A 27379-nucleotide genomic window follows, 5' to 3' on the forward strand; every position below is an offset into this window, starting at 1 on the left:
ATTTACATGTTGTTCTATTTTTGGTTGTTCTTCATATTTAAGTTTGGAAATGACAAAGTTATACATTTTACAACATAATGTTGATGACTGCTAGTTGGAGCTGCCCCCTGTACATTTTTGCCTGGGGCCCCAACTGCTGTGGTCCTCCCCCCTTTGTTGTAGCAGCTCCACTCTGACATCTCTCCATCAACGCATTGTCCACAGGTCCTGTTTGCGCATGTGTGAGAAGCATGTCTCTCAATAACAGAGTGTAAAACCAGAGTTTCCCCTCGGAGATTTCAAAAGTTTGACCAAAAAGGTCGCTCAAAGGAAAACGCTAGGTGACGCCATTCCAGTGCATTTGACTCCCGTGTCTTTTCAGGGTCTGCAGTGACTCCTCCCGCCCGCTAGTGGCCGCTGTGCTGCAGGCGGCGCTGCAGAAATTGCAGCATGAAGGGTTTTTGTTCCCAGATCTCCTCGGTGCGCTGTCCACTTCAGCACCACAAGCAGAGTCGAGGCAGCGGGCTAGCTAACGCTGAAGAGGAGGAGCGGGGACTAAAAAAGACACGGCTCAGCATCAGCACCAGCACCTCGCCCGGAGTCCCTCAGATACGGACGAATAGCAACCGAAACACCGACGAGGGGAAAGCCTGCGGCGAAGGTAGGAGTTCTCAAAGAAGCTTTAAAAAAAGGATCAAGTTAGAGGAGGCAGGCAGGGATAACAACGGGAGAACAAACCCCCTTCCCTTCCTGGTTCATGATAAATACTGCATGACCGTGTTAAGGCGGTGCGTATGCTGCGTTATCTTCTTGTTTAGTGTTTGCTTCTTTATTTCCAACATGTTTGTGAGAGAGAGAGAGAGAGAGAGAGAGAGAGAGAGAGAGAGAGAGAGAGAGAGAAACGGGGGCAGCAGAGGGACGAGCGGGGACCCGTGCAGGACGTGTTTGTGCTGGGCAGCCTCTCCTCTCCTCTCCTCTCCTCTCCTCTCCTCTCCTCTTATCTCCTCTCCTCTCCTCTCCTCGCTTTGCAGATGGTGCTGTTTTATAACTCGTCGATGTGGACAGCTGCTGCTGCTGCTGCTCCTTTATGTCCCTCTGTGCTCGATGTGGGACATCTCACATTATAGTCCTCACTTTGTGCAGATTTATGCCGTTTTATGGCGAGGGTCAGCAATTATTCTTATACATTTAAAACATGTGCATTTTGGATATTAGCAGATAATGTATTATTTACTGCTTTTTTTTTTTATTGTAGTTGCTTCTTTAATTGCATTGGTTTTACTTTGACAGCCTCTTCAGACATTTGGTTTCTCCATCAGTCCTTCATTTGCATTCATTCTAGTTGATCTTATTGCATTTTATTTTTTGCCTTTTGTTTAGATTTTGCAGACTAGTCTCTGTTTGGCCGGACTATTGATGCTCCACATGTTTTATTTCTGAGTTCCTGCCTTTGCTTTGTCTGTCTGCTTTGGCTTTAAATATTTGTTTTTGACAGTTTTGTGCCTTTATTGGAGAGATAGGATGATAGTAGATAGTGGTTGAAATCAGGGTGAGAGAGAGAGGGGAATGGCATGCGGGAAAGGAGCCTCAGGACGGATTCGAACCTGGGCCGCAACAAGCGCCCCATTGTCAAAGCACTTTAACAACATCTGTTTTTAAAGGTGCTTTAGTACTGGGCCCTGAAGTCCCAAAAAGTACACACAAGATTTATTTATATTATTCTTTTTGGGACTTCAGGGACGCCGTTCTGTATAAATAAAGATATTATTATTGTTTGAAGTGGCTTTGGTGTTTGAGGTGGTGATCATCCCGAGGTTGGTGTTTAGTTGTTTTAACAAATCATAAGTAATGGTGATTGTTTTTAGAAAGAGGAATACTAAAGACACAGTACTTTACTTGATTACTTATTTTCATTTTGCACTCTATAATATATTATTATCTATTTACTGTGTTTATGAGACTCAGAGAGCATCGACTGTCACCAGAGGTGGACGAACACACACAGCAGCAGAGATCCTCGAGGGGCCCGTTTCAGAAAGAGGGTTCAACAAACTCTCAGTCTGACCCCGAGCTCTGAGTGGATTTACCCTCAGGTGGAAAACTCTGAGTTTCCAGTTCCAGAACAGCTAATTGCAGTTTGTTTAGTCAGTTCAGCGCGTGCATCACAACTAAAAAAAAAGACAACATTAATGGAGCCTGATATTACGTTTCACTGTGGTAACAGGTGACAAATGGAGGTCTCCTCTCTCTCTGGAACGGGCTTGAGTTACTTGTCTTTTCCGGGTTTGAGTGACCTCCCTTCCTGAAACTGAAAACCCAGAGAGTCACTTATTTGAGGGTTAACAGACTCTGCACTAAATCGGCTTTCTGAAACGGACCTCTGGTCTAATATGAGTCCAATATAAGTGTAAGTTTCTCAGTCAAATTATAGTATGACTTGAGTTAAAGTACCAGAGGACTCGTATTTAAAAAATACTTTTACTCATGCTGCAGATTTACAGATTTACATAAACTGATCAATATCAGGAAGAACTAAAAATACCTGATGAGCTGATGATGTCAGCCAGTCTTTACACAGAGAGGAAACATTCACATTTATGAATGTGTACGGCCTCGGGAACTGTAACTGTGCAGCTTACTTTTTGATCCTGGTGCTGCTAAAGCTCCCTTTGCTTTTTTTCCACTTCTCTGCCGTGGTGTTAGCACCTTTCTATGAGTGACATCCGCTCTGCAACACTCAAGTACGGCAACAGCAGTTAGACAAACAAGACACAGAAATACACTAACACAGTTTAAAAGAAAATTCATCAGCTGACGTCAGAGCAAAAGTAGCGAGTAATGAGAACATTCATAAAAATGTAGAGGAGTGAAAAGTACGGTATTTGTCTTTTAGTTCCCCCCCAGAAAAGTACCACTCAAGTAAATTCACTTTGATTTTGTCCACCTCAGAGAGTAACACATGTGACACTTTAGGCAGGCTGTACTCGGGGTCATTTCATTACCTTTGTCTGGATTTACCCATCAAGCATTGCTGCCATAAAGTCTAAGGTCTCACAGTGTCTGATACCTCCTGATGCACAAATCTGTGAACTGGATGTTGTTACGCTGATGATGTGATGCTTTGAGCTGAGCAGATACTCAGACGGATGACGGTAGCTGTGGTTAAACCTGCACTCTCTCTCTCTGGAGAATTCAGAACTCAGTGTAAAAATAACACTTTGGGGAGGCCGGACAGCCAGGCAGATGTGACGTGCCTCTCATGTAGAAAGGCTGTGGATCTCGTTACAGTGGCCATGGGTTCACATATGACCTCTGCCCTTTGCTGCATGTCACCCCCCGCTGTCTCTCCTCCCAACATATCCTGTCACCTCTTCAGCGGTCCTGCCCATTAAACGCCTTAAAAAAAATAATTTAAAAAATAGCATCCTGTTTGAATAACACGTAAGTAGTGATGCAGAAGAACCTATAAGGTCTTTATTCTTTTACTTCAAAACACAACCTCAGTACTTTTCACTTTCTCTGATCTGTCTTTGAGTACATGGAGTTTAGTGGCACAAGAACAAGATTTTATAACCTATAAAAAGTCTTTAATTAACCCATTAGTTGCTGTTATATGTCATGCTCCATGGAGTTTGGTAAATTGAGTTGTGTTTTCATGTTATTTTCTGATTATTTATAAACTGAACAGAATCAGAAATATGAGGATCGATGGCTGCCCCATGCACGGCTGTGCTACTCATTCGGAGTTCGCGCCAATGTTTTATATGCAATAAACTCTAAAGTCTGAACAATCCTAGTGTGCATGCGCTGGATTAATCTGATCTCAGAATCAGAAATACTTTATTGATCCCGGGGTTAAATGTGGTCGTTAGAGGCTCTTAAACACAATACAGAAGTAGGATATGTAGAATTATATATAGAATAAGCATTAAGTACCAAAGCGTAGAAGAAATAATAAACTATGTACGAGCACAGGGAATCGGATATATGAACAATATTTACAAATGTGCATGTGCAGAGTTGCACATAAGACTCAGTGAAGGCAGTGTTATCCAGCTTGTGTTTGTAATGCACACATGGGTCACTGTGACTGAGTGTTAGAGTATCAAAGAAATAAGTGGAAAAATATATAAAAAAGATTCAATTATTATTATTTGCAGTCAGGGGTAAATTGCTGCACACAGCTGTGTGATAAAACCCACAAAGTCCCTCCGCTCTCCACGCCGACGTACCATACGACTGTCTGTGTGATTCCTCATGAACATCCCATGAATCAGTAATCAGCGGCCGCTTTGTGACATGCTGCTCAGCTGAAAAGGGAAAAGTCAGCGGGAGCTGTGTGAGTGGCGGGACGGGGACAGTGCTGACCAAACAGTCGAGCTGCAGGAGACTGTAGCTCGACTGCACCGGTCTGAAAAACCAGAGTTTATCTCTGGATGCAGTCTCCCGCTCTGTCAGAGTGCAGCTGCTGCTGTGGAGGTAGGCCCAGGTGAGGTAAGAGGCTGATAGTGGGATTAGCTTGTATTAGGATGAGGCTGCTCATAGAGAGACGTCACTCACTCGCGCTCTATCGTCCTCTGCAGCCTCTCTCTCTCTCTCTGAAAGGAGCTGCCTCCTGTCTGCTCCATATTCACATAGTTCCCAGATGTGCTCTCCACCAGAAACACAGACCACCACTCTGCAGCCTCTCAGTGACTCTCCTCCCCATGTCCCCCCCTCATGCAGTGCCTCCCTGAGCTCCCCCACACCGCTCCTCCTCCTCCTCCTTCTGTCCTACTTCCCCCTCTCTTCAGGTCTCCTAAAGTGCGATGCCGCTGAAGCCTCGAGGTGTAGACAGTTGCATGAGCGGCACGAGGAAGCATGTAAGGGTCGTTTTTGTCTCAGGGTGAAGTGTTCCCTGCACTTACCGTTTACCAGGCACAATATCCAGACATCAACGTTTGATTTGATCTGATAGCGTGCTTAAAGAAAATGTACAGTTGCTGCAATGTGAGAGCAAAGAAAAGCCATGTGGCTCAGACTTTGATCTGCTAGAAACAGTAAAATTAGCCTTAAACATCGTTTTCAGCTTCTCCTTGAAAGTGTACTTCAGTCTGCGGAGCGAGGACCGCAGAGAAGCCGGGCTTTATGCTTTCACTGCAGGTGGTAATTCCTTTATGTTTTATTTAAAAGGATCATCAGACTGCGCTCATGTCTCAAATTCAAACTCACTTAGTCTGTGATTCTAGCTGAAGTCGTCAGTTTTTCTGCTTTTACTGTGGTATGATTAGGGGGAAAAAAAGAGCGTGCCATTTATCCGCCGCTGTGTGAGCGTCCCACAGCGATGTTTTTATTGGTACAGAAAGAGGAAATCAAGTATTTAAAGACTCATTTTGGAAGACACTCACTTGAATCTGTCTGCTGGATCCTCTGAATACCTTATCGCTGCAGAAAGCTTTGCTTATGGCTGTATAGATTTTCTCCCACATCTCTAACTGTGCATTGAAAACTCTTAAGAAATTGATTCCGTAATGAGCAGACGTATGATTACATCAGGAAAAACCAAGCGGCAACCGCCGGTCTTGAAAGATGAAATCAGTGCGGAAGTGCAAAATCCTGCAGTTTGTCGAGTTTCCACTAGAGGCTGGCTGCAGGAACATCGGAAGTCCCCGACACATAACTGGCAAAAAAGATAAACAAGCTTACAGACTGGTACAAAAAACAAATAGGTCTGATTAGTTATTGTCTTCACGGGCACACATTGTAGGGAGGGTGAGTTTTTAAAAAACGGCTCTGTTTCGATTTTTAAGAACAATACATGTTATCCATAGTTAGGTGCGTAGCTGACATGATTGACAGGTGGGCGTCAAGAGGCTTAAAACCCGCCTCGGCTCCAGCTCTCAGCCTGTCGTTAGTTTGACTTAAAGTCAGGTTGAGACAGGATTTCCAGCATGGTGGCTGCTGCTGATGAGCCTCCGGAGCCCCCTGCAGGACGAGAAGGGTGACGTCACTCAGAATTCAAACATTAATATTCACAGTCTATGGTCAAAACCAGCTCTAGAAACAGAGAGAAGACACACTTGGACCTGATGAAGATACCATCTATGCAGCAGCCAAAATAATCGATAGCAGAACACTGAAACAAACAAACAAACTCATTCAGTTTTTAAAGGTAATTTTAAATTTCACCTCCCATGAGAGCAAACGGAAGGAAACCTGGCGCTATAACCTCCGAGCATCTTGAATTATTATCAGCCGGCCTTCTGTAGATCGATACCCGGCGCAGTGCTGCAGCCCCCGAGAGGCTGATATGAGCTGTGTGCTGCTGTTGTGTTGCTATCATGAGAACCTGCAGCAGCAGCAGGCAGCCCCCTCCTCTCTTCTGTGAAGGTTACCTGAGATGAATTATCTCTGTAAGAAAATCCCCAATCCCCCCCCCCCCCCCCATCCCACTCCCCACCTCCTGCTCCTCAGCAGGGACTGTCTCCGCACTCAGACGGACTAAATAGCACACCACTTCCTATGTTTGAGCGCATCCATTTTTAATCCCCCTCCTTTGAGGACGCACAAACAGACACACACTCCCTCTCTCTCTGTGGATGACTCTTCTTCTTCTTGGAGTTTGCATTTGATGTTTGTGACAATCGCACCGAGTCGTTTTAATCATGTGGGTTTCTGTCTCGGTGAAACAAAACTCAACTCACTATGGGAGATGTTTATGTTTTTGTGTTATTCTGCATTCATGACTCTTAATTCCTCCTTCCCACGGTGCAGCTCACTTATTCTCAACTTGTCACGCCGAGAAACTTTCTTTATTTCTAAATCTGCTAATGTTGCCCCCTGCTGGTCAATAGACAGAATGCAGATTTGGGGCACTTTGACTACAGTGAGTAAACAAAGTCATTTTTTGGGCCTTTCTGCCTTTATTGGATTGGACAGCTGAAGAGAGGCAGGAAATGTTTGGAGGAGCGAGTAGGGGACTACCGAGGTCGGATTTGAACCCACGGCCTCTGCGACGAGGACTACATGGGGTGCGCGACATAACTGCTATAGGCTATCTGCGCTCCAGGTAAACGAGTAGAAAATAATTTTCAACAGTTCCATGCAAGTCAAGTTAAGTCGAACCAAAACGGCCCTGTGTGGAACGATACCCCATCCACTCTGCATCCCCTCCCCCTTTTGTAAACAGGAAGTACAATGCTGCCATCTGGACTGTGGGCTACGACTTCAGCCCCTCTTTGCATATCCATGGATGCATCGACATCTACCATAACATACTCTGATAACTTAAATATGTGATGGTCCTCAGGAAGCTTCTGGAGTTCAGGGCTTCTTTGTCTCTCTGATTTCAGCTCATTTATAGACAGTCAGACTTGTTGGAAGTGCACCATGTCTCAGTCTCACTCTAAAATAAGCATTTCCTGTTTCATTCTTCTGAGTTGATGGAGTTATGACTCAGGGGAGGAGTGACATTTCTGATGCAAATTGCAGCGTGTAGGCTTTAAGGCTTTAGACTAACTTAATTGCCTCTGAGCTATGTGTCACAGCTGCTGCAGTCGCTGATTGGAGCTGCTGAATTCAAATGACTTCTTGTTTATAGAAACCTGTTGTGTACCTCAGACAGCATCTTGTCCTCAGATGTCTCTCTCAGTCAGCACTGTTTGAGTCCCTGCCACAGAGGATGATGACTCATCCCGATAACCAAATCTTACTGCGACTTGTGAATGAGGACAAAGATGCCGAGATTAACCTCAGCCTGTCTGCTCCTCTCACACGTCAGAGGTGACTTAGATTTTCTTTCTCACAAGTTAGGTTTGAGATTCTGTACGTCTTGTGATGTAACTTTGGTTTCGAGGTCGGCTTCCCTTCCAGCTGTGAGAAACATTTCAACCACTCTGAAGATCAAGAGAACGGCTCCTCCATCTCCCCATCAAAGCTAATTTAGCCCCAGATTCATTCTCATCAAGAAGCTGAAAAACATTACATGAAATGTAGATCAAGGACTGAAATCTGAATTATTCAACCCAACTCTTTTTGTTGGCTGGTTTCTTCTGAACTTTGCCCCGTTCAGCTGATAATTGTTGAATGAAAATGATGATTTATTCATTATTCCTCAGATCTTTTATTACTCAATCAAATATTAGCTTCATTATCCATTTGAACGGATGCATTATTTTCTATCAGGCAGATGTGTTTTCTATCAGATCTGCCGTCAGCGCTCACCACGCGCGTGTGCATGATGATGTTTGATAAAACCGACACGTGAAACTGCATTATTGAAGTCAATACAGTCATGAGAAACGACTTGGCTGTATTTGAGGGCGGCCTGTTTGAAGCTGTCACACAAGTTACTGCTCAAAGGGCGCCGTCTGACTGCTTGTTAGCCGTATTTGGGGGGTGTGTGTGTGTGTGTGTGTGTGTGTGTGTGTGTGTGTGTGTGTGTGTGTGTGTGTGTGCGCGTGGTACTGTCCCCCAGGGATCCCCATCCTCTCTCCCGCTGACTTCAGAGCAGCTTTGAAGTTGGGGTGAAGAGGAGTGGAGCGAGGGAGACAAAGGGGAGGAGGGGGGAGGAGGGGGGAGGGAGAACAGTGAAAATGCTTCGTTTTTATTCACATGGAGCTGTATCTCCATAATTTGAGGATGATGTCATAGTCTGCTCGGTGTTTCTGGATGACAAAGTGTGTCTGCGCGGCGTCGCTGTCGGAGGAAAATCACAGTGTTTGACGCCATGAGAGCGCCGTGTTAGGAGTTTACAGCATATTAAAGTGGTCATGTTGCTGCTCTCGGTCAGCTCATGAATAATGGAGCGGATCAGTGTCTGGTTCCATCAGGTGATCCTGGTGTACTTTTCCTGAGTGTGTGTGTGGGGGTGGGGATGGGGGTGGGGGTGGGGGTGGGGGTGGGGATGGGGGTGGGGGTGATGGTGGGGGTGCGGAGAAGAAGAATGGAGAGAGAATGCAGTGAGAGCAGCTGCTGCGGCCAACACACCCACCACACCAAACCATCTGCTGTACTGACGCCAGAGAACTAATACACACACACACACACACACACACACACACACACACACACACACACACACACACACACACACACACACACACACACACACACACACACGCACACACACACACATACAAACACACACTGAACACACACACACTTACACACACGTGCACACCACACGTATTGTATCGTACACACTCCCTATTGTCTCTTCTGCAAACACACACACACACTCCTGCTATCAATGCTCCTCTGTTAGTGCTGGGCAACAAGGTAAGACATGTGAAATGTTGGAAATAGTGAATGATGTCTGAGAATTAGAGTTTTATGATTGTTTATTTTCAGTAAAATGAGTGCAGAAAGTTTTATATCTCTCTCCCTCGCTCACTCATTAGCCCCTCCCACACATGCACAGCATGAAAATTATGTCATATTATGAAAAATCCACTTTTAGTGTTTTTGAACATATATCTGGGTAACCTGAGTGTCTACCGACCCACACAACGTGAAATAAACCCATCCAGTCCTTTGTTTGTGGTCTGCATAAGTCTTACAACACAGAGAAAAATGCTCCGTTTCAAATGTGCTCTCCTTGTGATGTCACAGTGGGATTCTGGTTTGAAAAAAATCTCCCTCCCCTCCCCTGGTATCTCCACCCATGGACTCTACTCCCAGCCTAGAACAACACTTTTTTGCAGGTCTACCATTTTTATTCTTGCTACAGAGGAGTGATGTCTACGGGGAAAACTCAGGGGGGTCATTGCATTTAAAGTTTGACTCTTCAGCTGCAACTTTCGTCCCTGCAGGTTTTGCAGTAATAAACGACCACACCGGTTTTAATCAGGAACTTTCCTTTTATCCAGAAATCCACAAAAGACGTAAAGATTTAAATTATTACTCAAAGCTTAATATGAGCTCTTTGTCGCTGTCGGGGGAAGATTTACTCACACACAAACACACAAACATGCTTTATTGATGATGATGAGGGTTTACTGCACACACATGCTCTTGTGGCGGGTGTTTATTGGTTGTTTTGGTTTCCTTTGTGATCCTCAGGAAGCCTCCTGGAGCAATAGATGGCGATGATAAAGAGTGAGTGGGAGAAACAATCCTCCCTGCTGCCTGCATCCACAGCTGTCGTAATCCTGAGTGGGTGAGGTGTGGAGATAAGATGATGAGTCAGGGAGCAGCTCTCACATGAGAGAGTGAGAGCGAGCGGCTTGTTTGGCGAGTAACTAACCTCCGTCTCTCAGCCATTAAAAACAGTATTTACAAGGGTAAACTGTTAGCCTCAGATTACTGTTTTTGTAGAAACCATGCTGAGTCCTTATGACGTTTAGGATCCCGTTCTGTCCTTAAAATAAACAGCCGTTTCATAGCCCTGGATAAACAGTATTGTCAGTGGCTGCGTGCAAAGAGTGACAATGTTCAACCTGCAGACAAAATGTCATCACTGCTGCGCCGCTCTGCATGGCACAGTTCCATTTATTCCCCCCAGAGAGACGGGAAAAAGGCCAAGGACGCAGAGGAATAAAAACAGGGAAAAGGTGATGCTGCGAGCAAAAAAGCTGTGCTGAAAAGATGCATGCAGGCGCTGACCTTTTTCCATCTTTTCTCTGCCGAGCACTCTGGGAATTCGTATCGGCCTTGCCTGCTGCAGCCGTTGCAGTGTCGTCCCCCGTATTTAGAGCGGGCCAGACCTAGAATAACAGTTTGTTCCCTTTATCCTCGGCTCACAGCCTAAGAGCCTCGGAGCTGGCTGGCTGCACGATGTGTCTGGCGTATTGACCTCGCTGTCGAGTCTACCTGCTCTCTCCGTGAGCTGCGTTTTGCGTGCAAATGTCTGCAGAGTTGTGCGTTTAAATCACTCCCTCCTGTCACAGAAAGTCATGCAGCTGTTATGGAGGAGGGATGAATCAATCAAGCTCTCTTTCCATGGTTATGTAAAAATGTGTGCATTAGTGCTTCGAATGATAGCCCATCTTCAGCCTCCATATCCAAATGGTTAAAAGAACGATATCAAACCGCTCTCAGCTTCTGATAAATGAAGTGTTTAATAGAAATGGCCTGAGTACCAGCATGCGTGTTATTCACAGGGACTTCTCCAGCAGCTTGAGTTTTTATTTCACCCTCTGATTGCTCTCATTACTTGGATTACAGGCCACTTAACACCACCTGGAAGCTCGTTTTCATTGCACAAAGAGGACTCCAGGAGTAACGAGTGCTATTCAGACCCATCCAAACATATGCTTGTAAATATGTAAATAATAGTGACTGTGGCAAATCTGTGGGAGCAAAAAACACATGAAAACAATACAATAATAATTAGGAATGGACAATATCTATATCGGTTTGGACTTGTTCTAAATCCACTTTGATCCTGTATTTGATCATGTCTATAAACCCCTCTATTTCAGCCCTGATCAGAACAGGCTGTTTCTGTGTCTGTACCTTTAAATGTAAATGAGCTGTGTCTGACCACGCCCCCTCTCTGGAAGGACTCAGTTGTCTCTGTCTCCATGTCCTATTGTACACAAACCAGCAGGACGCTTAACGCTCAAAAGAGCAAAACAAGACACTCACATGGAGATAGAGTGAAAGAGAAATCATTGGCTGTTTGTGACAGCTTCCATGACAGATACCACAAGTCTGTAAGGGAATCGAACATGGCTGTTTCCCTCGCACAGCGGGGTATCTGTGTGTATCTATGGTAACGACTGTCTTCTGAGAGAGACTTTACAGGTCTATGTAGCTGAAGGTGAATTATTTAGAAGCTCAATCAGACAGCCAGTGTCGGCTCCGGACTGTGAATTCAAACCTAATATCGGACTGCAGAGAGGGAGACATATTAGGTAGCTGCCCCCACCAAGCCCTCAATCTCCTGCTAGAAAGACCCTCTTAGCGATGAAATCCACAGCCTATCTTTTCAGAATAAGCAGCACAAACACACGTGTAAAGCTGCATGAATGCTCTAAAACCCTTTCAGCAGCATGAATTGATTTCTGAGAAATCTCATGTTGTCTGCACGCTGTCATGAAGGTCACAGAGTGTGCGAGGCGGTTTGCATTCAGATGTGGTCTGCCTGGTTGACTGTAAACATGTTAGATGTGTTGTGTTAATTCTTGCGACGTCTTAAAGTGTCTATTCCGCTGAGTGCTACATTAGACGAAGCTGAAGTGACACATTACTGCTGTCAATAGAGACACATCCTTTGAACATCTCCGACTGTCACCTCCTCTCTGTGTCTCCAGACCTCGTGTCAGCACTTTGATCAAGCAACCACAAAGCAATTACTCGCACTAATTATGTCCAATTTATAGAATGAAAGCGCTGGTAGAGTGAGGAGGGGGAGGGGTTATAAATCAAGACCTCGGAAATGAAAAGGGCTGCCACCAGATTACTTTTCAATTCAGATGTGTTGGTATTCTGCACCAGTTTGCATGAATGCACAAGAAAAATGTGAATGCAAAATACCAAGGATGGAGAGTGAATGTTTCCTTTCACTGACGTTTGGCTGCAGCACTGATGGATAATTGATCCAGAACATTGGACTGTGTTTAAAGAAGGACGATGGGTCTCCACAGACCCCTCAGTCTGGCAAACGTCCAAGGCAGAACAGATTCTTTTGACGCTTTAAAAGCAGACACTCACTTGTTACTGAGAGTTCAAAGACTCTCCCTTTGCCCGTCCTCGGCTACTCTGCTAATCATGAGCTGCTTTGTGCCAACAGAGCCATCAATCATAGTTAATATAAACCCTTTTCGTAACATCAAATCATTAATGCAAACTAAAACGCTCAGATTAAAATAAAGATGCATTCATAAATCAGTGTGAGTTGAACTACATTTCATAGTTTGTCCCATCTGTTAACATGGAGGAGGCGGAGCTTATGACTTAAATCGGTAATTTTAGTGTTGTAATGGGACGTTTCTTGTCTCGGCGGCCACTATGACAGAGCTGCCATGTTTATTGTTGCCTTGGAAACACAGGATGTTACATCAAAGGCCACTGCATAAGGAGGAGGGAGCTGCTGCTGAAAGCTGCCGTACTGTTGCTGTATGTGCAGCTGTGATAAGAACGTCATGTAGATTATACTCAGATACATTAGCTCGTCGGTAAACATTTTCTCTTTCTCAGGTCGGTTTCACATGTTCATCTTGACTACGGTCATCGTCGTTTTCATCGGGGTGGGAGGTGGAGTAGCCGAGAGAATCATTCCCATGATTCTCCGCCGGCCTCGAAATCATCTTTTGTTATTGTTTTGATTGAGAGCCCCCTGGTGGTGGAATTTACATACTGTGTGTTTAAAATCTCTCATGCACATTTTGTATCTAAATTGAATTTTTCTTCCATTCCCAGTCAGGACCTGTCCAGAGTATTTATAGTGATCGTTTATGGAGCTATAGTGGAGGCTCTTTCTGCAGGAATTCAGAAATATAGTGCTCGCTTCATAGTTTTATTATTCAGTCTTTACCAGCACACTAATCAGAACATGTTCTTCTCTCCTCAAGAGGAGGGACAGCTGTGACTCAGTTGGTAGAGTCGGTCGTCTCTTATCCAGAAAGTCGGGGGGTTCGATCCCCAGCTCCTGCAGCTACATGTCCGATGCGTCCCTGTGCAAGACATTTAACCCCAAGTTGCTCCCGCTGCTTCGTCTATGTGGATAGGATAACGGGATGAGTTAAAACTGATGGTCACTTTACACAGCAGCCTCTACCATCAGTGTGTGAATGTGTTGGTGTGACCTGCGGTGTGAAAGAACTTTGAGTAGTCAGATGAATATACAAGCTCAAGTCCATTTACCATTTAAATAGGAGGCACAGAAATAAGGTAACAGCACTGTTTCATTAGCAGCGAATGAATCCCAACTGCAAATTTAGAAACAAATTAAAACCATAAATCAACCAAGACGCTGTAAAAGATGTTATAAAGCACATGAAGTTCTTAACGTTGTATTATGATTGAAGGCAGACTGAAACACTACTCTGATAGATCTCTGCTTCGTTTGTGAATGTGCTCTCCCTCTAATTATCTCTCTGTAGCAGCTCATTTATTGTGTTTTTTTCATGGTACAATGTCACAATCAAAGCTTCCCGACCTTGATTAAGTTAGCATCAAACTTCTGCAATCAGTGGAGTTTAAACTTCACTCTTGAGTGAAATGATGCCATCTTACTGCGTCTTATGCTAATGAGGCTGAAGTCAGTTTTCCAGAGGTGGCTGCAGACTCAGCAGAAATCCTCTCTGTATAGTTCAAACAAAGCATAAAAAAACTTTCTTTGTATAGACTCACAAGAACATTAGACTCAAGAGGAAACAATGCAAAATAAAGAGCACTGCTCATAATGAGGCCAAGTAGAAACAATAACACACGAGGCTCGGGTTAAGATAAAGAAGACAAAAACACACGCACAGTGAAACTGCTCTGGGGAGCTCCGCAAGGCCAAACGCCTGTCGCAGAGAGACGCTCAACGTTTATGGACCCAGGATGCCTCTTTTTCTTCTGGCAGAGTCGGCTTCATTGCTCTCTGTTGGCCTTTACTGGAAGAAATTAGTAATGAGCAGAGGTATGAATCGAGCGGATGTGGAGCCGGTGTGTGTCTTCAAGGCCCCCGTGCTGCAGCCTTGTTAAGTCACGCACGCCGTGAGAGCAGGCGGCGGGAAGATGGAGATAAAGTGGGACATTTTACTACTGCTAGTGTGAGTCAGAGCATTTGTCGCAGAAAATACAGCGCCCGCTATTTACCACAGGGACTCGTTTATATTAACCAATCTGATAAAAGAGAGACACAGCGACTGCCTTTTCGATCACTGCAGCTCCCGGCAGCTGTACGAGCCTTTGTTGACTCACATTCTGAGTGGCTGTTACTGTGAAGGCAGTGACAACGTGCAGGTTCACATCAGCAGAGGAGACTGTTTAGTCTTCTGATCCTCTGCAGCGATGTTAGTGACTGGTAATTGTTTTGTGGTAGATCGTCTCATCTAATCAGGAAAAGATTCAGGATTGTAACGCTTCCCCAATGGACTTTAAGTATGAAGTTGCAACAATTAGTGAATCATTTGTAACATGCTATGACAGTAATGATGCTATCATCGTGTATTTGAGTTTAAAGGCTGAAAAGAATTTAATACGTTTTTCTTCATCATAGTACACTTATTGCCAATTTCCACATAGTCAATGTGCACTATGGTGCCATTTGCTGGCACTCCAATCGATGCTCCTGTTTCCACAGCAAGCGCCGCGGTCCGTCTCCAGCACGTTCCAACACTTCTGCTCTGTTTCAAATATGCAAGTATGCGTCAAGCTGGACAGAATAAGTTGAACGTGACAGGAAGTCAGACAAGAAAACACACAGAGCGTCCTGTCAATTTCAAAATAAAACACAATATAAAGACATCACTTTATCAACATTACATCAAAACAGGCACCAAATGAACAACAAATCATCCTCAGGAAGACAAAGCAACATGTTGTTTGCACGTTGTCTCTTTATTTCAGTGCGATCTTATCGTTCTCCTGTGATCTCGTGAACCTCAGAGTTCAGCTGCTAATGGCTGCGATCACGCTCCAGAAACTGACCCAGTGGAGCAAGACTCACGCAGTTCGATGGGGCAAAACCTTGGCGCTGATGGAACTCGGCGAACATGGACTAAGTGGAAATTGGCAGATCATAGGCTTGGCGAACTTGGTATAGCAACTTCAGCAAAAAACTTGTGCCTGGGTGGCACGTACCCGGGTCCTATCAGCCACTCTGTAGGGGGGGTGAACTACGGGAGTCATTTTAGTAAATCCTCCTGGACCAAAAATACGACTAGTGGATCAAATCGACTTATCGCCCAGCACTAACTTAAAGTCTGATTTGTACAGCAGCAACAAACTGTAAAGGATTCGCTGTAAACACGCCAGCTGAAGGAAATCAGATCAGTCAGAATGAAATGTTGGAAAGCACTCAAACTTTTTGTTCTCCTTCAAAACAGAAAACAAAAAAATCCATCGTGCTTGTCAGTGGGGTTCATAGACACTTGTCCTGCACTCCATGAAGCGGCTGACCTTTTCACGCTCAATCATGGCGAGCAGCCCGAGGGTGCCAGGCTGGCGTCGACTGAGTGCCACTGAACAACTGCTCTACACCTTGGCAAATGTTCGGTCTTTACCCCTAGTTTATAATGCAGACTTGAATATGTTTATGCATGAATAGTAACCACACAAATGTGAATGCATTCATATTTAAGATGGAGCTTTTCCGTTTTTGGATGATGTGTCGTCCTCTGCACAATTTTCCTCTCATCAGCATTCCTTCCTCAATCGTCCAACCTCATCGATTACCCTCACAGTGTAGAGCAGATCTTTTCGCTGGGTGTAAAGGAGTCAGCTGTCCGGGGAAATTTCATGCCCAATGCTTTTTCCATTAGGGAGAAACAGGAGAGTCCACCTCCCCGGGGGCATGGAGCTAAAAAGTTGTGCACCATGAATCCTATAGCTTCTCTTAAAGCCCATGTTGTGAATTAAAAACCGTGCTAGGTCACACAGCTCACTGGAGACATACACAGACAGCAATGAGAAGTTCTACATTTAGTATTCAATATGCAGGTTGAGGTGCTAAAAAGCTCCGAAGGCGTCGGACTCCGGCCTCAGCGCTAGCAGCTGTGCAGTTGTTTAAAGGGAAAGTGTTTGTGAGCGTGCTGGTCTTTTATTCAAAGGCAGAAAATGTGATTAAGAGCTGAAAGTGGGGAATGTAGGAGACGGAGAGGATGAGAGTGAGTGAGTAGGGAGAGAAATGGATTCGTGATTTAGTTATCCTCAGAGTAAGTGTGTTAGAATCGGACTCTGTTTCTGTTAAAGCTGCTGGTTGATACTGTTGATATGCTGGTTATACGTCTGTCTTCTTTTTCCACTCCCTCTCTCTCACCGGCTGTCCTGCAGAGCGTTAGATGAAAAGATCCATACCAATCTCAGGTCTGCACCATTTGTTTCATTCATTTATATTAGTTAACAACAGGATCTGACAGTTTATGAGGTCTTGAAAATGCAAAAAACACTGTTGAAGTGTCAACTGTTTGTTAAAGGAAGAATGTGTGATTCTTTGATCCAGTAGATGTCACCCTTGAGCACCAGCATGAAACCAAACCAAAACTGCTGTTTGGCCACGCCTCCTCCATACTGAAGCCTCCGCTCTCCTACAGCGGCTCACGTCCAACGGGTCCACATCCACTCCCTCCAATGTTAGCGCTCTTTAGTCAGCTCGTAGCTTCATATTGCACATAAATTGACAGAGAATGACCGTGATCTAAAAACGTGACATCCAAATGTGACATCTAAATAATCAGTGAGTATGTTCTTCTTCTCTCTAGTCCTTGACTAAAACAGCTTTTATACACAAGGGGAGGAGCTGGCCGTCCCGTCCATGTAAACACGGCTCTGACAACAACACAGCCAGCGGAACTCGAGCTTCTCACTCATTGTAGACAGTCATGACTCAGAGACACATTTACACAGGATAGACTTGAAACTGCTTTATTTAGGTGTAAAATATTGCACATTCTGCCTTTAAAGTAATGTGTGTAATCTGACACCAGTGTTATCAGCTTCCTCCAAATTTAGTGCATAATGATTGAATATCAACTCGAGGGGAGGAGTTTCCTCATCCCAGTGCGTGGACTCACGGGCACAGACAAACAGAGTCAGTTAAGAGAGAAATGCTTCCAATGCCAGGGAGCTAGTTGTACGCAAAACCAAAAATACCGCAATTCACATGCGGGCATTGAACTGTCTATGCTGTATCCTGATTGTTTCAATATTATGTGGAGAATTGTTGCATCCCTGCTTCCTACCAATACCTCTAAAGCTGCAACCAATGTGTTATCTTGTTTTTTTTGTTGTCTTTCCAAAAAAGAGTGATTATGACTATTTGAGCATTTCTTGTTCCAGAGACTTTGCCAGACAATCAGTGCAGAGTGCAGGAAGTTTCTTCCCTGTTGCCAAGAAAACATCTGGCACATTATCCCTTGTAAAATGTTGAATTGTCATTCTTTGCACTTTGATTTAACAAACAATATATGGAGTGTAAATCATTGAGCTTTAGAGGGGCTTGTGGGTTTTTGTGCTAAACCAAACTAAACGGCTGTTGCCTGATATTTAGTGTATAGAAATGTGAGTGGCATCAATTCTTTTACAACTCAGAAATATTACTTTGTACCTTAATTAGTAAGGCCAAGACAAGGGTATGACATGAAATTAAACTAATTCTGATTATTCTTCAGATGTGTCTTTGTAAGGCATCTCCCCTTGCTAAGAGTAGCCACAGTTAAAGGTCACATATTCTGTAAAATCCACTTCACCATGTTTCTCTAACTCTAATATGTGTCTCTAGTCTGTCTATAAACCCCCCAATTGATAAGAAAAGTCTGTCCTTTCCGTCTTCTGCCTGCTCCACTTTTCAGAAAATGTGTGCTCAAACAGGCCGTTTGGAGATTTTCCCTTCATGACATCACAAAAGGTAGTAACCCCTCCCCCAGGTGGGTGACACTCCCACATCTAGGTGTTTGTTCTGCCCTCTGAGTCTGCCTTCTCACCATAAACAATAGGACATGGACCGAGAAAGCCAGAGACACCCCTTCCAGAGAGGGGGCGTGGTCAGACACAGCTCATATGCATATTTAAAGGTACAGACACAGAAACAGTCTGTTCTGAGCAGGGCTGAAATAGAGGGGTTTATAGGCATGATCAAATACAGGATCAGAGTGGATTTAGAACAAGAAACTTCACACTCATGTTTTGAGGAGCTCTGAGACTTATTTACTGGATGAAGAGGAGGAGAAAATGTGACCTTTAATTGATGTACTTTATTTGTCAATCATTTCTCAAATGCATTAAAAAGAAAACCTGCAGAGAAGTGCAGAGGGGAAAGTCCTGAGTAGAGATGAGAGGTTCTGCAGTGAGTTAGCTTCACAGTCGGGGAGCTGAAATGACCTGAGCTCACCCACTGTGGTGCTGCAGTGTGAAAAAAAAGGGTCCCAGGAGACATGTGGGGAGAGAAAATATGATTTGGATTCAAACACCAGCCTCGACATACAGTATACAGAAAACCCCACTGTCAAATACAATGTGAAGAGCAACACAAACGAATGCATCAGAAATAAGTCAAAGGACACTGAATCCAAAGAAAGTATAGATATATTGACTCTGTTGAAACATTAGTCCTTTACACCTTCATAAATGTGCCGTGTGCTCCAGCACTTTCTTTAGATCCTGCCTTTGTGAAGGACTCCTTTGACTTATTTTTGATGTCTCAGGTCCTTCTCTGAGAGCACCGACCTCCCTCTGTGGAGGGCCCGAAGTTTCATACTCGTGTTATTGATTGAGGAATGTGTTTGCACTCATCTATAATTCCTTCTACTTGCAGATACTGCAGATGCACTTTGTTTTATAAGCTCTTTTTTACAAGAAATGTCCTCGCCTCTTTGCAGTGTTTAAGATGTTGTTATGGCTTATTGGAGCAAATGTTCTAAGAGAGCCAGAGGAGCAGGAGACACGGAGGCTCAGGAGGGACTTAAGCCAGGGCGCCGGGCAGGAAACAGATGGCGATGGTGGAGGGGAAGTGGAGGCAGGCGGGGCACACGTAGACGCAGAGCCTGGCTAGAGGATATTACAGCGAGCCTGGACACACTCATCCTCTGCCCCCTGCCTCCCGGGGGATTAATAAGCCCATCATGACCGCTGCACATACGGGGAGCCACAGCAGACGGGGTGATGGTGGAGCCATTTTCTCTTCTAATGACTCACTTTGACTCTGTAATGTTTGGGGATTGTGTTATTGTTGCAGATGTTGCAATCCAGTCAGCTTCACTTTGTCTTGTAATGGAGGGCAGAGGAAGAGAGTCAGGTAAAGGTGAGGCCCACTGAAATCACTTTAAAGAGGCTGCAGGTGTTCATCCTTCCAGTTATTTATACACCTGCAGAGCAAAACAGGTGGCCGGGCTTTTATTTGGCATAAAACCAAAGAGGATCACCCCCCATCCCCTATCTTACCCAGTCTCCACAGAGGACAATTTACCCTCTACCTTGACTGAAAGGCTTTCTAGGAAAGGCTGCAGCTCTATGTGTAGCTGCTGCTGCTGTTGTGTCTGTATCGACTTTGTCTGGACCTCTATTGGTGTTGGTGACATTTCTAGTACTCTCACATCACCTCCAGCGCGGCCCAGGGCTCTGTCTAACCTTTAAGGCGCCAAGTGGTAGCCCACTGGAGGAGCTCACCTGACCTTTATGATTGCTTTCCCAGCCCCCAACAACCCCCCCCCCCCCCCCTTGTTGGCTCCTGTAGGCCTGGTGCCTGCTGCTGTCTTCAGCCCCCCAGAGAGCTGCTTGAAGACTGTCTCTACGTTTAGGTTTGCAGATGAGGATGGTGGGAAAAAAAGCAGACTCTGACACTTTGCTGCTTCCACACAAGAACGGCAGATAGTTTTACAGCAGACGGGTCAGAGACGCCTTTCTGCCCACGCTGTTTATACTATTATCAGGCTCTGTAACGAAGTAAAGTACCCTAGCTTCAGACAGTACAAAAATATAAAATAAAAGCATGATGTTTAGAAGTGTCACATTTTCTCGTGGGACTTGTCATCCTGTGTCCTCAAAAGGACAGAAAGAAAAATCCTCAATAATAAGAGTAACAAATGTGTAGACTGCTACATGTTAACAGCTTCATTAAACTCTGATTAATAATTAAAACGAGTCATGATTGTCCTGGAAAGAAACATTTCTAAACTCTACTTTGCTTGACGACATGAAATCAGGATGCTAATTTATTCAAACCCCTTCCCTGTCTCAGAGTCAGCTCATTCTGGGATAAATATTAAGTTTTCTTAACTGATCAGCTCAGTTCATAAACAGAAATTATCCACAACTGCTTCACTTCCCAATCTGTGTATACAGAGTTGTGTTTGTACAGCGGCATGGGGATTATAGCCGCATGCCTCCTCTGAAAGGTGCCTTAATCCTGCTCCCAGCCTGCAGATTAGAAGCCCCCTGCTTTTTGAAGATTTTACTCAATATCACCTCCTTCCCCCCGGCGTGTAAACACATTTCTACACTGATTAGCCCAGAAACATTGCCATAAACCTCTCTGCAGTAGAACACAACCCCTGTGAGATATGGAAAGCGTTACTGCTTTCATATAAGCGTGTGTGCATCGTCTCTCAGGGCGGTGCGCTGGAGCTTGTATTAATGCTGAATTATTTGCCGCTTCATAGCCTTCTAGCACAAAGTCGCCTCTGACAGATGGCCAGAGGAGATGTGGAAATCTGAGCAGGCCAGGAGAGGTGGGATGTCCGCCCCGGCATTTTGCTTTGTCTCATGTTATCTCCCTTTTGGTGTGACCCGGGCGCTTCACGCATGGCTGCTGAGATGGGAGCGCTGCGGATTGAGATGTAAAAGCACTGAGAGCGGTAAGAGCAACACAGCAGAGGAGGGAGGAGTGACCGACTCACCTTGACAGTTTGAGAGGAAGCTGCTAAAACATATTTGTTCAACTCCTCTCCCTACAGCTGCAGGGCCGACAGGTGTGTGCGCCCATGTGTCTCTCTGCAAGGCGGTGATGTGTGTGAGGAGCTAATGACAGATGGTCATCATCACTGTCGGTGACATGTCTTTCAGCGTGTCCTATCTTCAGTTTTTTCCTTTTCTTGTGATATGGGGGATGGAGGTTACAGAAGGTCAGAGATGATTGGGGTGAACAGGCCTTCATCAATCAATCAGCCAATCAGCTTCTCCTTCACACCCCCTCCTGTTTGACGTTCTCGCTCAGTCTACAGTCTCTGTTTACAGTCAGTCAATATCTGTGGCCGAACCTAACACTGCAAAAAGTCAGCTTTGAATCAAGGAGAAAAAAGCAAAATGGTCAAAAATCTATTCTGGAAGAATCCACAGATATCTAAAAGTGACTGCAGCAACACTAAAAAAGGTTCATAGATTTCATACAAAAACAGGATCCAAGAATTATATTCTCAATATGAAGGAAAATGTGCTTTAATTTAGCAGCTGCTTCCACAATTACCTTGAAATATAAACATTGCACATAAAGTAAGGACATTTGTGGAACATGCGTTTGTGGGATGAGCAGCAGAGCTGAGTATGTGGGTTGCGTCCATGAAAAACTTGCCAAATATTTGCCAAAGCCAAACAGCTTATTAGATATGTTAAGAAAATATGTTGTAACCAGTCAGATTGAAAATAACTGAAAACATCTAAACAGAAATATGAGGATTATTTTATCAGTATAAAGGATATTTACTAACATTATTTGTCAAATGATTCAGCAGGGGGTAATGTTGTGTAATACTGAAGATAAATGAACTTGTACTAGAAACGTGAATATTAAAGCAGTGTTTATAGGTTATTTGCAAGAGGAGCAGACACTTTTTTCACTCTGAGTTTCTCCTCCAGCCTCCTCGTATTTATTCTGCAGAAAGTCAGAGTGAGCTGATGTGAGAACTCAGCAGGATATAATCAGGAGAATTCACCTGGAGCGAGTGGGAGGGGGTGGTGACGTTTATTCCCTGTGATCGCTGCACGACCATAGACTGTCTGCACGCCACCTCTACCATCTCTGTGCTCTAATGAACCTGCTGCATTATGTTTCCTGTTCTCCAGTATGTTCTTAGTTCACATTGTGATTCTGTTCAACTACACGTAGCATTGATAGAAAGACAAATATTCTCAATATAGCGTTGTATAGAAGACTCTGCTGCTGTGTCCGACATTTCAGTGTTGTTGTTTTTTACTGCACATCTCACCTCAAGAGACCCCCCCGCCCCCCCTCCTGTCTGACAGTGATAGTCTCCTGCTGTGAGGAGCATGTGTGAACAACCAGGTCAGGAGAATATCCGGAGCAGTCCTCCTGAAATCATCCAGATATTTTCAGGAGTGCAGACAGTATGTGAAAACAGCTATTGGTGTGAGATATCTGCATTTGATGCTCTTTATATTTGTAGTGAAAATAGAAATTCAGCTTTACAAATTGCTTAACAAAGCAATTAGTACTCGTCAGTGTTGATCGATGAGCTTTGTTTCTGGTCATTCAAGATTAAATCATCTCAGTGCCAAGGACTTGTATCCTAATATCATAACTAAAGACGAAAGAAGAAACTACTGAAATACCTGAACATGAAAGCTTCCTGGTAAGAAGAAGAAGAAGCAGCGTTCTGGTCGCCTTCAGTGCTAATCTGTTCTGCAGTTTTTGTCCAGTTTTAAGCTTTGCATTTCAGATTGGAAGCCTTTTCTGAGAAATCCTGTCAGAACAGGTTTAAAGCCAGGCTGACCTTGATTTAGTGAAATCTACCTCTTCTCTAGCATTAGTTAATCACCGTGCGTCTCCTTACTCTGACGGAAAGCTTCCTTATCCTGACAAGACAGTGTCACCAAGTGAGGACCAGAAAATGTCGGCAAGAACGACAAAACCTTGTGCAATCACTCTCCTGTGGTGCAGCCTCAGACAGCGTTCCTGATCTGTCAGCAATCTGTGCTGCGGTCCCCGTGGACGCCTTCCATCCCCCATCTCTCCACATCCAGAATAGAAACAGACGTGCACAGAACGAACGCAGAGCAGAACGAAGGCACAGTGCACAATCCTGTCGAGGAGAGTATCTGTGTGTGTGTGTGCATGTGTGTTATCTCTGCGAGGGGACAGTGCAGTGTGTGACAGGTGACACAGCGTATACTACCTCTGAAAAGCCTCCAGCACTGACACTTGTTCTCCCTCATATCAGTGTTTGTTATTGTTGTGGAAGCGCAAGCAGAGCCTGAGTCCAGATATCACCAGCCGACATCTCTAATTGACGCACGCATGCAAATCAAACCTGTGTTTATTCTTGGAGATGATTGCATCCGCACGCAGCCGGCCGTGAAATGGAAACCTTTGCGCTTCAAGGTCAAGTGGGGCATCATTTTTATTTTGTTGGATCGACATGTTGGTCTCTGTGTTATAGATTCTCAGACCCGCTGTTTGTGTCCACTCTCCTCTTTTCTCTCACACGTTTCATCATCCCTTAAAATGGCCACATTCAAACGAGTTAAAGATGAGACCCCATCCAGACCCAGTCCCCTCATGGTTTGGTTTGGCTCACAGAGCAGAACAACCCGTAATAGAGCGACATTTGGCCCTGTGTCTTATATTCCCCCCCCCGCCTCAGATGAAATGAAGCCTCCGCTGCGTGCTCGATTTATAAAAGCGCTACTGTCCAGATTAATTTGAAATGGAATCCGGGGGTTGCCTTGGAGACACGCAGCCATTGTAACTCACCTGAGCTGTCAGAGAAAAGGCCGCCTCCGCCGTTTTAAGAAATGAAAGAGTCATTTCACCGTGGGCTGCCGTGAAGAGGGTTGAATAATAAAAAGAGGGAAATATTTGGGATTTGTCATCTCCATTGATTTGTCAAGGTCTATGTGTATCCACAGACCGTTTGATTTTATAACAGCACACAGAGGTTGTCTTCTGAGTCACATAACAGAATGTACCTGTGATTTACAAATGTCCTGACAAAACAAAATCTGAACATCTTTTTGATTTAAATGGTGGATACTGTATCAGCATGGACTTTGGTTATTTCACATTTTGGAGGTTTGATCTTCTCTTCTGTCCGTTTCTCAATGAAATGTCATCAAATAACTTGTTTTGATCGGCCAGCAGCCCAAAATGTCGAGAGAGTGTAGCTAATCCTTACGCACAATTTCCACATACTCCATGCACACTGTCTTCCCTCAGCGGCGTGCACTACGGCGCTGTTCGCTGACCACCTGGTCAATGCTCCTATTTCATAGTTTGCGCTGCAGACGTTCTTCAGAGCCACTCCACTCTACTCCATTTCCAATATGCACCGATTCTTTTTTTTACGGAGCCCACTGCAAGCATGTAGATAGACCTTGACAGGAAGTCAGACAAAAGAACGCACAAGAGCGTCCGGTCTCCCGTGATCTCGTACCATAATAATACCATAAATTAGTTTGTATGTAAATGTTTCATTTTTTTAGTTAAGATTCAGATGCAGTATAATATTAGTTAACTCTGAAATTCATGCCGTTATTTACAGTCTTTATTGATCCTCGGCCGAGCGTTAAGCTGAACGTTTTAGGTATGTGTCAGTAATGATGTTTTCTTCTGCAGTCAGAGAAGCGTCGGAAATGTTTTTCTTTTGTTCTGATTGAGTCCACTACAAAGTCCACTACAGAGGACTCCCTACCATAGGGATTAGGGAATGAGTGAGTGATTTCACCAAACTTAATCCCGCCCCATAGTCGGTTGTTGATTGGCCCGACATGAGTAAGTCTTTGTACAGGAGGAGGCCCAAACACACCTGTCAGAGCGAATGAAACATGAGCTTTGGGTTTGAGGCTTCCCAGACTAAAAGCTCATATTGCTGTGTCTTGAAAACTGATGAGGTAGCAGAGAAAACTCTTTAAAAGTGTGAACAATGGAACAGAAAGGTTTGCAGAAATGTTGAGTTTACATAACTCGGAGTTAAAGAGCTCAAACCTGCAAACACAGATGTTTTCTTCGGAAGGTGAAGTGATTCATTTGGGCAGCGCTGGTCCAACGTGCTGATCAAGGAGCTCCGCTAATGAATCATGAAGCTCATTTAGTAATTAGCTTATTGTTGCCATGTTCTTTTTTCACTACTGTGCTCTCTCTCTCTCTCTCTCTCTCTCTCTCTCTCTCTCTCTCTCTCTCTCTCTCTCTCTCTCTTTCTCTCTCTGTCTCTCTCTTTCTCTTTCTGTCTCTCTCTCTCTCTGTCTCTCTCTCAGGCTTTACTTTAAAGAAAAACTAAATCTAATTAAGAGGAAGTGCAGGTTCAGCTTGTAAGTCATCAGTTTTATTCCTCCACAGCAGCTTGTTGACGTCCCAGATGTCTCAGGGTTGTTACAGTCTTACCTTAACTTGCTGAGCATCCTCCAGTGTGCAGCTGTATCCATCTTACCCCGCTTGCCTCGCTGTTATCCAATTAACTCGCCATCCAGGCAGCGAGCGCTTCCCGTGTGTCGGCTTCAGCTCTGACAGTCGTTGGTTATTTTTAAAAGGCGGCTGTGTAAAATGCTGCTGTCAATACCATTCCAACAACACGGCAGAGAGCTGCAGTGTTCAGGGGAAAAATAATGTTTTTTTACACTCGTCCTCTTTGTCTCCATTTCTCATTAAACTGCTCCGCCGTCTGTTGCAACTTCTCTTCCGCTCATTCTCCTCCGTCATGTGCGGTCTGTGTCTCGTTTAGCACACACTACACACACACCTCCCCATTGTCCTCTCTTTGCTTCACCCAGTGAGTGTGGAGGAGTATGGTAGTACAATATGTCGTGCTTGTTCAACTTTGTATCTAACCATTAAGCGTGCGTGGCAGCAACTGTCTCAATGGCCACTTTTATCCTCCTCCTTTGTTCCCCGTTTCTTGTGTGTAGCCGCCCTGACCTAAAAGTTGCAGAACAAAAAAGGGGCATCTGATTTGTGTCCGAGCTACTTGGCTTAAGAGTCCTGGTCTGGTCTGACAGCTGTGGAGGCCATGACTCAGAGGACAGGCCACGCAGCAGCTCGTCTGATTCACCCGGGGTGGTGGTGTCCATCAGGGCGTCTGTGTGTGGGCCTGTAATGAAATGAAAGGCATTTCAATAACTGCAGGATTGTCGGATTAAATCTATCTACATAAAGCTTATTGATTTAAGCTCCATCATAGTGATAATATCAAGTAATATATTGCATACAGAAAAAAAGAAGAAATATAATTCCCTTCCTTTTCTGTGCCGCTCTGCTTCGCTGATGTTTCTCTTCTTTTGTTGTCCTTGAGGAAAAATATTTCTTTTTAAGTCTCTCCCGAAAGCTACAGCTTGAAAAGCGTAAAACGACTGAAGAGGAAAAATGATTAGATTTTGCAGTCGCACACTAACAGCTTAATATTCATTGTTATATTACCATAGCAACAAGAGCACGGAGTTGCATTTTAAAGCATGAAGAAAAAAAACACACTGCAGAAACAAACAGTTCAGCGCACACACAGAGAATAATTATGGATATTATTATAATAACTGTAATATGAGTAAAGTGCTAAAACATTTGAGCAGCCATCGTTGTGTTTGTGTGAATGGTTGTGATTGTCTCATTTGAAGAGAACAAAGAAATATGATCTCCTCTCTGCAGAAAAGGAAAGATCAAGACAACAAAGTGAGAACAAACTAACAAACATATAGACAACAACGTGGAGGACATCCGTGAGGTAGGAGGGGGGTCTGGTGTGTGAGGACGAGGATTTTGAATTGTTGGATGCAGTATGGGACAGGGAGCCAATGGAGATTTTGCAGGACAAGGATGATGTGGTCACAGGATCGGATGTGTGAGAGAAGGTGTGCAGAGTTTTGGATGTATTGAAGATGATGTGCCGTA

At 44.5% G+C, this 27379-nt stretch overlaps 1 protein-coding gene across 1 annotated transcript in view; it reads left to right on the forward strand.

The window, feature by feature from the left end:
- The first annotated feature begins 452 nt into the window (after positions 1-452).
- srrm3 (serine/arginine repetitive matrix 3) overlaps positions 453-27379 on the forward strand; it is an 86410-nt gene continuing 59483 nt past the window's right edge. The window contains exon 1 of the mRNA XM_020650435.3: positions 453-640. The gene's annotated coding sequence lies outside the window, so the exon portion shown is untranslated. The remainder of the gene's footprint in view (positions 641-27379) is intronic.

Source organism: Labrus bergylta, chromosome 14 (assembly GCF_963930695.1).
Source record: "Labrus bergylta chromosome 14, fLabBer1.1, whole genome shotgun sequence".
Lineage (NCBI taxonomy): Eukaryota > Metazoa > Chordata > Actinopteri > Labriformes > Labridae > Labrus > Labrus bergylta.